A 16196-nucleotide genomic window follows, 5' to 3' on the forward strand; every position below is an offset into this window, starting at 1 on the left:
CATGCAGGCAAATGAACCTGAACTGAAGCAACCTTCCTTGAAATCAAATTAGCAATGTTTCCAGAGTCTTAAAACCTCTGTACCCTCAGTCCAGTAATTCCACTCCTAGGTCTCCATCCAATAGAGCTAATAAGCTATTTCACATGTAAAGAGAACAATGTCTGAGGGTGGGGGAAACCAGTAAGTAAATAAATCACAATATTAACAGTAACCATTTCTGAGTAGAAGACGTAAAGCTGACTTTAATTTTCCATTTTATACTTTTCTGTATTTTCCAAAATTTATTTAATGATCATATAAAGCTTTACAGCAGGATTATGTAATATTTCTTTAGTTTTAAGAGAGATTCTTGAAAGCTTAAATATATACTACTAAATATATTTAAAACATGCTCATGTTCCTTAAATACATGTCTCCTTTATTTGCGTAGTGCCCAATGTAGCATCCTACATGTTGCACGTAACCCTATAAATTATACATACATGATTTCACATGACTATATTCACTTGGGTCCTTAATTTATCTTTCTTTATTCTATAAATTTAGACATGTCACTTGCATTTTTCTTCTGGTCATTTAAGTTCCAAAGACATGCAAGTGTCAGCAGATTTATTTTTCTCCAAAACAGGTTAATGCTCCAGTTAACTGTTGTCCAGATAGTTTTTATTAAAAAGTAGCACAGTTCTCCCTGAGAGATTTCATCATCACATGCTAGGAGGAGCTGAAAAAACTAGGTTACAAGGATTTGTTAGGGTGTCTAATCATTGCTATATCACTGCTGAAGCAGACAGAAATGAAGTGCTTAAGTAAAAATTATTACCACTGCACTTATTAATGGAGTTTCTTTAGATTAAAAAAAATTGTTATAATGCTTTTTGTGTAAAAGGGCCAGTGTTTACTTGACGGAATTTATTTTTACTGAGTAAAGATTTCAGTCTTTCAATAGAACTCATCATTAATCATTATTGCATCTTTTAAATAAACATGTTTTAGCGTTTGTCCCTGTCACCTCAAGTCTTCCTCTTAGAGTTTGTTATATCAAGTTTGTTTTTCTATTTCTATGAGATTCCCACGATATTCTTTCTCCCCTCAGACCACTATATAATTAAGTCTCTGTTCCCAAAATAAACATCTTTCCTTCTCTATTATTCTTTTCAGCTCTGATTCTGTTTCCCTCATTCTCTGAAGTGTTTATGTCTATAAAAGATAGATGACACTTAGTTGAATAAATTTAACATTTTTAACCTCCTGCTTACCCCAGCTTCTTTTATTTTTAATTTTATTGAAGTAAGTTGACTTAACAATGTTGTGTTAACTTCTGCTATACAACAAAGTGCCTCAGTTATACATATATGTATATGTGTGTGTGTGTGTGTGTGTGTGTTCCATGTATTGTCAGTTGCTCAGTCATGTCCAACTCTTTGTGACCCTGTGGACTGCAGTTTGCCAGGCTTCTCTGTCCATGGAGTTTTCCAGGCAAGAATACTGGAGTGGGTTGCCATTTCTTTATCCAGGGATCTTCCCAACCCAGGGATTGAACCCACATCTCCTGCATAGGCAGATGGATTTTTACCACTGCACCACCTGGAAAGCCCTTGTATATAATATATATATATGGAAATGAATATGAAATTTTTTCCATTATAGTTTGTCACAGGATATTAAATTTAGCTCCCTGTGCTATAAAGTAGGATCTTGTTATTTATCCATCCTACGTATCATAGTTTGCCTCTGCTAGTCCCAAACTCCCAACCCTTCCCACCCCCTTGCAACTGCAATCTGTTCTCTCTATCTGTGAGTCTGTTTTTGTTTCATAGATATGTTCATTTGTGTTGTATTTTAAATTCCACATTTGTGATATCACATGGTATTTGTCTTTTTCTTACTTCACTTACTATGATGATTTCTAGGTCCATCCATGTTGCTGCAAATGGCATTATTTCAGTCTTTTTATGGCTGAGTAATATTCATTGTATATATAAACCACATCTTCTTTATCCATTCATCTATAAATGGACATTTAGGTTGTTTCCATGTCTTGACTACTGTAAATAGTGCTATGAACATAGGGGTGCATTTACCTTTTAAAATTCTAGTTTTGTCTGGGTTTATGCCCAGGAGTGAGATTGCTAGCTCATATGGAAATTCTATTTTTAGTTTTTTTAGTAGTTTCCATTCTGTTTTCCATAGTGGCAGCACCAATTTATATCCTCACCAATGATATAGGGAAGTTGTCTTTTCTCTACACCATCTCCAGCATTTGTTGTTTGTAGAGCTTTTAGTGATGGTCATTCTGAGGTGGTACTTGACTGTAGTTTCATTTTGCTTTTCCCTAGTAATTAGTGATGTCGAACATCTTTTCCTGTGTGTATTGGCCATCTGTATGGCTTCTTTGGAGAAGTTAGGTCTTCTGCCCATTTCTTTGATTTGGCGGTTTGTTTTTTGTTGTGAGTTGTATGAGCTGTTTGTGTATTTTATTTTTTTATTTTTTTTTTTTACTTTTATTTTTATTTTTTTTATTTTATTTTTTTATTTTTTTTTAATTTATTTTTAATTTTAAAATCTTTAATTCTTACATGCATTCCCAAACATGAACCCCCCTCCCACCTGCCTCCCCATAACATCTCTCTGGGTCATCCCCATGCACCAGCCCCAAGCATGCTGCATCCTGCGTCAGACATAGACTGGCGATTCAATTCACATGATAGTATACATGTTAGAATGTCATTCTCCCAAATCATCCCACCCTCTCCCTCTCCCTCTGAGTCCAAAAGTCCATTATACACATCTGTGTCTCTTTCCCTGTCTTGCATACAGGGTCGTCATTGCCATCTTCCTAAATTCCATATATATGTGTTAGTATACTGTATTGGTGTTTTTCTTTCTGGCTTACTTCACTCTGTATAATCGGCTCCAGTTTCATCCATCTCATCAGAACTGATTCAAATGAATTCTTTTTAACGGCTGAGTAATACTCCATTGTGTATATGTACCACAGCTTTCTTATCCATTCATCTGCTGATGGACATCTAGGTTGTTTCCATGTCCTGGCTATTATAAACAGTGCTGCGATGAACATTGGGGTACATGTGTCTCTTTCTATTCTGGTTTCCTCGGTGTGTATGCCTAGAAGTGGGATTGCTGGGTCATAAGGTAGTTCTATTTGCAATTTTTTAAGGAATCTCCACACTGTTCTCCATAGTGGCTGTACTAGTTTGCATTCCCACCAACAGTGTAGGAGGGTTCCCTTTTCTCCACACCCTCTCCAGCATTTATTGCTTGCAGATTTTTGGATCGCAGCCATTCTGACTGGTGTAAAGCACTTCCTAACACCGCACACAAAAATAAACTCAAAATGGATTAAAGATCTAAATGTAAAATCAGAAACTATAAAACTCCTAGAGGAGAACATAGGCAAAACACTCTCAGACATAAATCACAGCAGGATCCTCTATGATCCACCTCCCAGAATTCTGGAAATAAAAGCAAAAATAAACAAATGGGATCTAATTAAAATTAAAAGCTTCTGCACAACAAAGGAAAATATAAGCAAGGTGAGAAGACAGCCTTCTGAATGGGAGAAAATAATAGCAAATGAAGCAACTGACAAACAACTCATCTCAAAAATATACAAGCAACTCCTGCAGCTCAATTCCAGAAAAATAAACGACCCAATCAAAAAATGGGCCAAAGAACTAAATAGACATTTCTCCAAAGAAGACATACGGATGGCTAAGAAACACATGAAAAGATGCTCAACCTCACTCATTATTAGAGAAATGCAAATCAAAACCACAATGAGGTTTGTGTATTTTAGACATTAACCCATTGTCAGTCCATCATTTGCAATATTTTCTCCTGGGTGGTAGATTGTCTTTTCATTTTGTTTATGGTTTCCTGTTTACCCCAACTTATGATTGCTATACTTGCTACACCACTGAAAATATTTTCTTAATGTCTCCCATGAATTCTTGTTAACAAAGCAATGTCTCCTTTCCAGTCTCCAACAGCCTCTATTTCTTTATGCTTAATGTTGCTTGCTCCTCTATCTTATTGAAATTTACCTCTTTTCATTTAGATTCTTGGAAGTGTAGGATGTTGCTGACCAAGGAGTAGGATTTAACTCTTTTCCCAAAATTCTCCATTAGTGGGAGGCAACAGTTTGAAAGTACACTGAAGTAAAATGCATGTAGTTTTTTGTGTAATGTAAAAAAAAAAAAGTATGCCTAGAAATCTATCTTTCTTCCCTGTAGTCTATACCAACCCATCCCACTCCTCCTCACTTAGTCAAATAACGAGGTGAGTATTCTTCCAGTGCTTTTTCTATGTATCCATAGTAATACACTAGTATGTATGTAGAAGTAGACATTTTACAAACATAAATGATATATACATAGTTTTTTGGTAATAAATAAGCTCATGTGTCTATTTTTTTTCAAACCTGTGTATTGCTTTAAAGCTATAGGGAAGCCCTATTAAGGGTAGGAAAGAGAATAGCATGAAAAGTGGGGAGACATGAAGGTGGACAGATGGCCTGGTTTGTGCTTAAAATGTCTTATAAATACATAGGCATATTTCATATCCATGCCACACAAAGCTTCTTAAATTTAGCAGTGGAAGATTAAGTGCAGAATTTTCAATTTTGATTTCTTTTCTAACAGTCTTTTTGCTGCTAATGTGAGAATGGAGAACTTAATCTGAGGGACATCAATTAAATTCAATACAATTGTTTTTAAAAAGAAGACTTATTTCTATATGACTTTATTTTAATAGTAGGCTTTGATTTTCAAAAGGTGTGAAGTTGAAAGGAGTTACAGTCAAGGAATAGAAACAGAGCATCTTAATTTTAGTACTCCTCTTTTCACATTCCGGCTCTGCTGCCCAAGGTGATTGTATTTCACAGCCTACTCATATGCTGTAAATATCTTTACATGTGGTAAGTCTTATCCTATCACTGTAGTAACATGCCTTAAACAAAGCATTAAAAGCTTTGAACAAGATGGCATCTAAGTATAATGAGGTTTATCCATCTTCTAGAAAAATGAAACACTGTTTGAAGTGACTTTCAGAGGATGAGAAAGATTTGTACTACGTAAGAGAGGATTTCAGTGTTCAGGTTAAAAAGAAACTCCAGTTGAAAAGACTTAAGGGGATTTTTCTATGAACTAAATGATCAGAGATTGATATCTTGTCAAGCACTCTGTTGAAAAAGGGACAGGTTATACAGAAGAGCAGATATTAGAAAGGGCAGGGGATTTAGAGATAAGGATAAGCAACATTGTATTATTATAGATATAGTTACGAACACTGGAGTTATAATTAATCATGTTACATTGAAAGAAGTTAACAGTGATCATTAGCTATTACCTGTAGAGATCAGAGAGATTTAAATAATACATTTTATATAAAAAGATCCAAAAGTGAAAAATACTTTAGAATTTAGGGACCATTAAAGAAGAGATAAAGGGGCCTACCAGGTGGCACAGTGGTAAAGAATCCACCTGCCAATGCAGGAGATACAAGAGATGCAGTTTCTATCCCTGGGTCAGGAAGATGTGCTGGAGGAGGAAATGGAAACCCACTCCAGTATTCTTGCCTGGAACATTGCATGGACAGAGGACCCTGGCTGACTACTATCCAGGGAGTCACAAAGAGTTGGACATGACTGAGTGTGTGCATGCACACACACACACACACACACACAAAGAAGAGAGAAAGAATGAATTGATACACGTTCAATGAAGTATTCAGGAAACTGGTATCTATTCCTAAGGGCTAGAAACTTATGATCCTCTAACCCTCAGATGCATGGGGTGAATAAATTATTTAAGCAGGACAGCATTGATTGATATTTTTCTCTCATTCAAATCTATAAATGTGGCTAGAAAGACCTTAATAATTGATAAACTCAAGATTGATAATTTTCATTTTAATCATTGATGTTGATTGTCATACATACCAGAAGCACTAAAGAAATGTGACAAACAATTGAGTTGAGTTTTAATGATGTGTTGCTTGTAAAGTTTTTCAAGGCAAATGCTAAGGGGTTATTTATTTCTTCCCAGGTAAGGCCCCACCTGCTGCTTGCCATGCTAACATGAATTCTTCATCTAAACAGATGGGCTTTCCATAGGTATGATTACCAGAAAAGGGGGAAGGGGAATCTGACATACATTTTTTTTTAAATAAAAAGGCAGCATATTGTTAAAACTAAGATGCCTTGCATTTACCAATCATTTGGAACTATCCATTTGAGACCCATAGCCCGCCAGGCTCCTCTGTCCATGGAGTTCTCCCAGGCAAGAATACTGGAGTGGGTAGCCATTCCCTTCTCCAAGGGATCTTCCCGACCCAGGGATCAAACCTGGGTCTCCTACATTGCAGGCAGACTTTTTTTTTACCATCTCAGCCACCAGGAAAGCCCAGCAACTAGCTAATCACTATCCAACTGAGGCCCAATTCAGAGAATATTTTGAATAAATTAAAATACAAAGAGATATCTGGTGAAACCTTGGATTCTGCCTACACGTTGTCTCACCCACTCTCATGTGAGGCTCTTCCTACATCAGTCTCAGGCTCCATGAAGCTAAGTGTATGCTTAAATACTCCTCCAGGAAATTTCTGTATGAGTATAATGAAAACTACTGTTTCAATGCTTCTGTAAATCATAATTAAAAAGAGAAATCTAAACTCTCAGTTTATGATCTTGACCCAGTTTAAATATTTACCATTGTATGGATTTATTTTTGCCTTTCTTAAGTCAGAAGCTCTCTTTCCAGAGGCAACTTTTTCCTCCTGCATTTTGGGACTGATAGTTATCCTGTTACTTCTTTAATCCTCTATTCTTGGTAATGCAAGCAGTCATATGTGCTGTTCAATCAGCTTATCCTCTCCCTCTGGCCATGGTGATTCAAGATGAGCCTATGAAACAGCTTCCCAAGATGATCTGCCACAACTGCTAAGGAGAGGGCAAGTTTTACTTTTTCCACAGAGAGTGTTAAGCTGGTAAGATGTATCTTGAGCCCAGTATCCCTCCTACCTGCTAGATCCAGACATTCCAGAATTTTCAGTTATGGTTATGCTGACTTAAGGTGAGCTTCTATCACTAGTGAATGAATAGACACAACTGACACACCACACTATACAGTACTGGGTAAGTAAGTGGCTTATATTCTTTGACTTCTTATCTTCGCTAAGATTGGATAATGACATCTACCATGCCCATACACCAGAGAAGAGATGATGAGATCTAACATTTAATATGCAAAGCATTTATTATCTTATAATAGTTATACAAATGATAAATTTATGCATTTCTCTAAAATATTTAATTGCAACAATAGCTGTAATTCAAGCCAGTTATTTAGTAGTATGTAAAAATGTCTTATATTTCTTAATCCTTAATGAACCATCTTGTTGTCATGTGAATGATGCTTACCAGCAAAACAGAAACTTTAGTCTATTTATAGATCAATAATTAATAGCAATAAATAACTATTTACTTAACAGTTTAATAATGTAGCCTGCCAGGCTCCTCTGTCCATGGAATTTTCCAGGCAAGAGTATTGGACTGGGTTGCCATTTCTTCTCCAGGGGATCTTCCTGACCCAGGGATCGAACCCAGGTCTCCCACATTGCAGGCAGATGCTTTATCATCTGAGGCACCAGGGAAGCCCAATAACATAATCGTTATATCTTAATAACCCTCTAATTACATGCTACAGAATGAATCAGCGCCCTTCAGATTTACCAGCCATCTAGGAGTCATGTTAAATGCAGATTCTGATTCAATAGATCTGAGGTGAGACCTCAGATATGATATTTCTTTTTTTCTTTAATTTTTTTCAGCTTTATTGAGATATAATTCATGTATAATGTATAAAAGTTTAAGGCATATAATGTGCTGACCTGATACACCTATTTATTGTGAAATGATTACTGTGATTCAGTAAGTTCGTACCTTCATCATCTCATATAATTACCTCCATATGCATGTGTGTATTGAGAACATCTGACAGAATGTGGTCCTCTGGAGAAGGGAATGGCAAACCACTTCAGTATTCTTGCCTTGAGAACCCCATGAACAGTATGAAAAGGAAAAATGATAGGATACTGAAAGAGGAACTCCCCAGGTCATCAGGTGCCCAATATGCTACCGGAGATCAGTGGAGAAATAACTCCAGAAAGAATGAAGGGATGGAGCCAAAGTTATTTATGGAGAAATAACTCCAGAAAGAATGAAGGGATGGAGCCAAAGCAATACCCAGCTGTGGATGTGACTGGTGATAGAAGCAAGATCCGATGCTATAAAGAGCAATATTGCATAGGAACCTGGAATGTCAGGTCCATGAATCAAGGCAAATTGGAAGTGATCAAACAAGAGATGGCAACAGTAAACAACGACATTCTAGGAATCAGCGAACTAAAATGGACTGGAATGGGTGAATTTAACTCAGATGACCATTATATCTGCTACCGCAGGCAAGAATCCCTCGGAAGAAATGGAGTAGCCATCATGGTCAACAAAAGAGTCCAAAATGCAGTACTTGGATGCACTCTCAAAAATGACAGAACGATCTCTGTTCGTCTCCAAGGCAAACCACTCAATATCACAGTTATCCAAGTCTATGCCCCAAGCAGTAACGCTGAAGAAGCTGAAGTTGAACGGTTTTATGAAGACCTACAAGACCTTTTAGAACTAACACCCAAAAGAGATGTCCTTTTCATTCTAGGGGACTGGAATGCAAAAGTAGGAAGTCAAGAAACACCTGGAGTAACAGGCAAATTTGGCCTTGGACTGCAGAATGAAGCAGGGCAAAGGCTAATAGAGTTTTGCCAAGAAAAAGCACTGGTCATAGAAAACACCCTCTTCCAACAACACAAGAGAAGACTCTACAGATAGACATCACCAGATGGTCAACACCGAAATCAGATTGATTATATTCTTTGCAGCCAAAGATGGAGAAGCTCTATACAGTCAACAAAAACAAGACTGGGAGCTGACTGTGGCTCAGATCATGAACTCCTTATTACCAAATTCAGACTCAAATTGAAGAAAGTAGGGAAAACCACTAGACCATTCAGGTATGACCTAAACCAAATCCCTTATGATTATACAGTGGAAATGAGAAAGAGATTTAAGGGCCTAGATCTGATAGATAGAGTGCCTGATGAACTATGGAATGAGGTTCGTGACATGGTACAGGAGACAAGGATCAAGACCAACCCCATGGAAAAGAAATGCAAAAAAGCAAAATGGCTGTCTGGGGAGGCCTTACAAATAGCTGTGAAAAGAAGAGAGGCGAGAAACAAAGGAGAAAAGGAAAGATATAAGCATCTGAATGCTGAGTTCCAGAGAATAGCAAGAAGAAAAAAGAATGCCTTCTTCAATGATCAGTGCAAAGAAATAGAGGAAAAGAACAGAATGGGAAAGACTAGAGATCTCTTCAAGAAAATTAGAGATACCAAGGGAACATTTCATGCAAAGATGGGCTTGATAAAGAACAGAAGAGATATGGACCTAACAGAAGCAGAAGATATTAGGAAGAGGTGGCAAGAATACACAGAACTGTACAAAAAAGATCTTCATGACCCAGATAATCACGATGGTGTGATCACTCACCTAGAGTCAGACATCCTGGAATGTGAAGTCAAGTGGGCCTTAGAAAGCATCACTATGAACAAAGCTAGTGGAGGTGATGGAATTCCAGTTGAGCTATTTCAAATCCTGAAAGATGATACTGTGAAAGTGCTGCACTCAATATGCCAGCAAATTTGGAAAACTCAGCAGTGGCCACAGGACTGGAAAAGGTCAGTTTTCATTCTAATCCCAGAGTAAGAAAATGCCAAAGAATGCTCAAACTACTGCATAATTGCACTCATCTCACACAGTAGTAAAGTAATGCTCAAAATTCTAGAAGCCAGCCTTCAGCAATACGTGAACCGTGAACTTCCTGATGTTCAAGCTGGTTTTAGAAAAGGCAGACAGAAAGAAAAACACCAATACAGTATACTAACACATATATATGGAATTTAGGAAGATGGCAATGACGACCCTGTATGCAAGACAGGGAAAGAGACACAGATGTGTAGAGCGGACTTTTGGACTCAGAGGGAGAGGGAGAGGGTGGGATGATTTGGGAGAATGACATTCTAACATGTATACTATCATGTGAATTGAATCGCCAGTCTATGTCTGACGCAGGATGCAGCATGCTTGGGGCTGGTGCATGGGGATGACCCAGAGAGATGTTATGGGGAGGGAGGTGGGAGGGGGGTTCATGTTTGGGAATGCATGTAAGAATTAAAGATTTTAAAATTTAAAAAATAAAAAACTAAAAATTAAAAAAAAAAATAGAAAAGGCAGAGGAACCAGAGATCAAATTGCCAACATCCGCTGGATCATGGAAAAAGCAAGAGAGTTCCAGAAAAACATCTATTTCTGCTTTATTGACTATACCAAAGCCATTGACTGTATGGATCACAATAAACTGTGGGAAATTCTTCAGGAGCTGGGAATACCCGACCACCTGACCTGCCTCTTGAGAAACCTATATGCAGGTCAGGAAGCAACAGTTAGAACTGGACATGGAACAACAGACTAGTTTCAAATAGGAAAAGGAATATGTCAAGGCTGTATGTTGTCACCCTGCGTATTTAACTTATATGCAGAGTACATCATGAGAAACGCTGGACTGGAAGAAACACAAGCTGGACTCAAGATTGCCGGGAGAAATATCAATAACCTCAGATATGCAAATGACACCACCCTTATGGCAGAAAGTGAATAGGAGCTAAAAAGCCTCTTGATGAAAGTGAAAAAGGAGAGTGAAAAAGTTGGCTTAAAGCTCAACATTCAGAAAATGAAGATCATGGCATCTGGTCCCATTACTCCATGGGAAATAGATGGGGAAACAGTGGAATCAGTGTCAGACTTTATTTTTCTGGGCTCCAAAATCACTGCAGATGGTGACTGCAGCCATGAAATTAAAAGACGCCTACTCCTTGAAAGAAAAGTTATGACCAAGCTAGATAGCATATTCAAAAGCAGAGACATTACTCTGCCGACTAAGGTCTATCTAGTCAAGGCTATGGTTTTTCCAGTAGTCATGTATGGATGTGAGTGTTGGACTGTGAAGAAGGCTGAGCGCCAAAGAATTGATGCTTTTGAACTGTGGTGTTGGAGAAGACTCTTGAGAGTCCCTTGGACTGCAGGGAGATCCAACAAGTCCATTCTGAAGGAGATAAACCCTGGGATTTCTTTGGAGGAAATGATGCTAAAGCTGAAACTCCAGTATTTTGGCCACCTCATGCAAAGAGTTGACTCATTGGAAAAGATTCTGATGCTGGGAGGGATTGGGAGCAGGAGGAGAAGGGGATGATAGAGGATGAGATGGCTGGATGGCATCATGGACTCGATGGACGTGAATCTGAGTGAACTCCAGGAGATGGTGATGGACCGGGAGGCCTGGCGTGCTGCGATTCATGGGGTGGCAAAGAGTCAGACACGATTGAGCGACTGAACTGAACTAAACTGAAGGTTTACTCTCTTTCAGGTATATAATACAGTACTGTTATCTATAGTTACCATGCTGTACATTAGATCCCCAGAACTTAGTCATTTTCTTACTGGAAGTTGTATGCTGAGATCAACATCTCCCCATTTCCTCCACCCTCCACCCAGCCCCTGACAATCACCATTCCACTCCCTGTTTTTATAAATTTGGCACTTTTTAATGTTCTACATACCAGTTAGATCACAAAGTGTTTGTCTTTCTCTGTGTGACTTATTTCCTTTAGCATAATGCCCTTAAGGTCCATCTGTGTTCTCTTAAATGGCAGGAACTTCTTTTTAAATGCTGAAAAATATTCCATTGTATGTAAATAGATAACACAACTTAATTATCTATACATCCATTGGTAGATACTTAGGCTGTTTCCATGTCCTGGCTATTGTGACTAATGCTGCAGTGAACACAGAGGTGCAGGTATCCTTTCAGATATTCTTTTCCTATAGATATATTCTCAGAAATGGAATTGTGGAATCATATAATAGCTTTATTTTTAATTTTTTGAGAAGCTCCATGATGTTTTCCATAGTAGCTGTAGCAATCGACATTTTTTACATTTCCCCTAGTAGTGTACAAGGTTTTATTTACTTGTGAGATGATATGTCATTGTAGTTTTGGTTTGCATTTCCCTGATGTTTAGTAACGTTGAACATTTTTCATGTATCTGTTGGCAATTCACATGCCTTCTTTGGAAAAATGTCTATTCCGGACCTTTGCCCATTTTTATTCATATTGCTTGCTTGCTTGTTTTGCTTTTGAGATGTATAGGTTTCTTATATATTGTGATTATCAACTCATTATCAGATATATAGATTGTATTCCTCACAAGCTTCAGGTAAAAGAGGCATCTGGTCTTCAGACCAGCTTTGAGCATCAAAAAACAAAAACAAAACCCTGAAAACAGCAAAATCAGAAGTCAAATGAGTTGGGAGTTAAAAGAGTTCAGATAGTATAGTTTCAGTTTTCTAACTAAAAAGAAACACTGGACTGGAAGAAACACAAACTGGAGTCAGGATTGCCGGGAGAAATATCAATAACCTCAGATATGCAGATGACACCACCCTTATGGCAGAAAGTGAAGAACTACAAAGCCTCTTGATGAAAGTAAAAGAGGAGAGTGAACAAGTTGGCTTAAAGCTCAACATTCAGAAAACGAAGATCATGGCACCTGGTCCCAGCACTCCATGGGAAATAGATGGGGAAACAGTGGAAAGAGTGTCAGATTTTATTTTGGGGGGCTCCACTGCAGATGGTGATTGCAGCCATGAAATGAAAAGATGCTTACTCCTTGGAAGAAAAGTTATGACCAAGCTAGATAGCATATTCAAAAGCAGAGACATTACTTTGCCATCAAAGGTCCATCTAGTCAAGGCTATGGGTTTTCCAGTAGTCATGTATGGATGTGAGAGTTGTACTGTGAATAAGGCTGAGCGCCAAAGAATTGATGCTTTTGAACTGTGGTGTTGGAGAAGACTCTTGAGAGTCCCTTGGACTGCAAGGAGATCCAACAAGTCCATTCTGAAGGAGATCAGCCCTGGGATTTCTTTGGAAGGAATGATGCTAAAGCTGAAGCTCCAATACTTTGGCCACCTTATGCGAAGAGTTGACTTATGGGAAAAGACTTTGATGCTAGGAGGGATTGGGGGCAGGAGAAGAAGGGGACGACCGAGGATGAGATGGCTGGATGGCATCACTGACTCGATGAACTCGAGTCTGAGTGAACTCCGGGAGTTGGTGATGGACAGGGAGGCTTGGCATGCTGCGATTCATGGGGTCGCAAAGAGTTGGACACGACTGAGTGACTGAACTGAACAGAACTGAAAAGAAAACTGATTTAGAATCACCAGTCTATGTTCGATACAGGAGACAGGATGCTTGGGGCTGGTGCACGGGGATGATTCAGGGAGAGGATATGCGGTAGGAGGTGGGAGGGGGATTCAGAATTGGGAACTCATGTAGACTCGTGGCGGATTCATGTCAATGTATGGCAAAACCAATACAGTATTGTAAAGTAAAATAAAGTAAAAATAAAAATTTTTTTAAATAAAAATAATAAAAAGTTATTGACTTCATTTAAGATAAAAATACTGAAATTTATTACAATAAACATAGTCACGCCAAGGGTACTTAATAGATTATTGACTGACATTGAAAAATATCATAGAAATCCCTGTTGTAGGATTTTTTAAGGACCTAGTATTCTAAGTGGAAGGAATGGGCATTTTTTTAAATTAGATAACTGTAATAGAGATTCCAGACTTGTAGTCAATCTTCATTTTCACAAACTAATCAATTTGACAAATATATGTATAAGATCCTGTCACTTCAATAGAAAACTGAGGATTTAATTAAATGTTATTCACAGTTGAGTAGCCTAGACTTCATCCTGAAAACTCAGGCTGAAATGGTCAGTGAATGATGAGACACATTTCTGATCAAGTGACTTCGTGAAACCTACAATGGAATATGATTGTCAGTTACAATGGCTTCTTACAGGCGGCCTGCATTAGAATAGTGTACAGATTTCCTTTCCATCCCATGCAGGGCCCCAGCAGAACAGTAAACATATCATTTCAATATGAAATAGACATCCCAATTCAAACGTTGTAGGGTACAGGGGACCTTATAAAAGCCAGAGACATTGAATTATACTAAGAGGCAATGTTATGTCACTAAGAAATGCACAAAATTCATCAACATTCAGCCATGAAATTTCAGCTAAGAGGTATTCCTTCTTAGTATAAAAAATTTGATGTTCTCTGCTTAAGAAAATGAGAGTAATTTAGTGTAGTTCAATAATGTTGGAGCGATCAATGCATGGGGTTTTCTTGCTCTAAGGTAGAATGTCAGCTGCTCAGTTGAGTTGTTGATGAATTGGTTTGACCCAGTCTTAAGGATATGGCTGAAAAACAGAAATAATAAGATCAACATTTTTCAGGGTTTTTTGGTCCCTAGATCAACTAAGTCTATTTTGGCTTTTAGTTACTAATCAATGTTCCACTAATGCCTTTTACAACAATTCAAAAAGACTTAATAGAGTTTCATAAGAGTTGATTTGGTTAATTCTCCCCTTCACATAGGTAAATGTTACAAATGTATTTTCATTTAGTGAGCCCTGAGGTGGTTTAGGATTTTTGAAGTTTATGGGCAAATCTTTTATGAAATTGAGTGAGAATTTTAAACGTTTCCATTAAGATCAGAACACCTTGTAAGTTTACCATAAATTCCAGCATAAAGTTATGTGCAATTGGAGGATAAAAATGCCCAGTCTCGAAAGATTTACCCACATGGTGTAGATGATCAGTTGTCCATTTAGTTCTTAACGGGGCTTTTAATGCTCATAGGAACCTTTTTTTTTTTCTTTTTTTTTTTTTTAAACTATGGCTTTGAAAGCTGAGGGAGAAAATGCAGTTTCAAAATGTGAGCAGTAATCCAAAAAAGACCATTAACTGTGTTATATGTACCAGTTCTTTATGACGTTTTCAGGGATCCTTTTCTTTCTTTCTTTTTTTTTTTTTTTTTTTTGCTATATATTGTCTCCTTTTTAATCACAGTTTTGAAAGTGGACTACTGAGGTGAAAGGGAAGAAAAACTAAATGAATTATGAGTTTAGTTCTGTATGGAAACCTCCCTTACATATCTCAGCACATAGCAATATATAACATACATAGATTAATGATTTGATTTAGATTAAATGACTTGTTATTTAAGTACAAAGGTACAAAGTACAAAGATAAATGATGAATATCATCACATTTTCCAAGTTATAGAAACCCAATACTTTAAAATACTAAAAGAAGCTATATAACAGATAAAAGCATTTGTTATGTTCTTTTCTTTATCCTTTTTCTGTTATGTTGCTGGTATCTGAAGATTTGAAGTAGACTTTTGAATCTTTTGTAAACCTTTTATAAGAGTTAAACCCATGTGGAGTTTTTGCCACTTTATCATTATCTTCACTGGGAAATAAACATAAGGCAGCTAGCATGTGAGGCATCTAGCATGACACCTGGCATATAGCATCCATTTAGCACTGGCAAAATTACGCATGGTATGCTATATAATTTCTACATTCAATATTACACAAATCAAAGACTTTTTCCTGTAAAATAAAATGTCTTTAATCACCAACATAGAAAAAAAATAGGTCTTCAGGCCAAATCTCATCATAATTGCAAAATATTTAGATTTTTTTAAAAAACACTGATGAAGGATGAAGAAGCTCAGTCTTTTCCCCTTTTAGCAGATGTGAGTAATTTTCAAGACAACTCTGGTGGTAAGAACTGGGAGCCTGCTCCTTCAAAGCACATGTGCTGAAATGTTCTGTTTCCCAGCTTTATAATTAGAGATTATTTCTCAGTGATTTTCAGTGCAGATAAAATTTAGCTCACTTACAATATGACAGCCATCATCTCATATTTTCATTAAACATGCTCTAGAGCGGGTGGTTATAGAAATAAGATAGGAATTAGCATCTGAAAGTTTAAAGATGATTACAAAATCTCTTCCTTAGAAAATTATGGGTTTCCCTTGGCTTAGCTTTCCTAAAATAAATCAGTGTTGCTCCAAGTGGCAGCCTTTGCTGCCTGATGTATCACACTTGAGTGTTCATCTACATCCACAAAA

Source organism: Ovis canadensis, chromosome 6, assembly GCF_042477335.2.
Source record: "Ovis canadensis isolate MfBH-ARS-UI-01 breed Bighorn chromosome 6, ARS-UI_OviCan_v2, whole genome shotgun sequence".
NCBI lineage: Eukaryota > Metazoa > Chordata > Mammalia > Artiodactyla > Bovidae > Ovis > Ovis canadensis.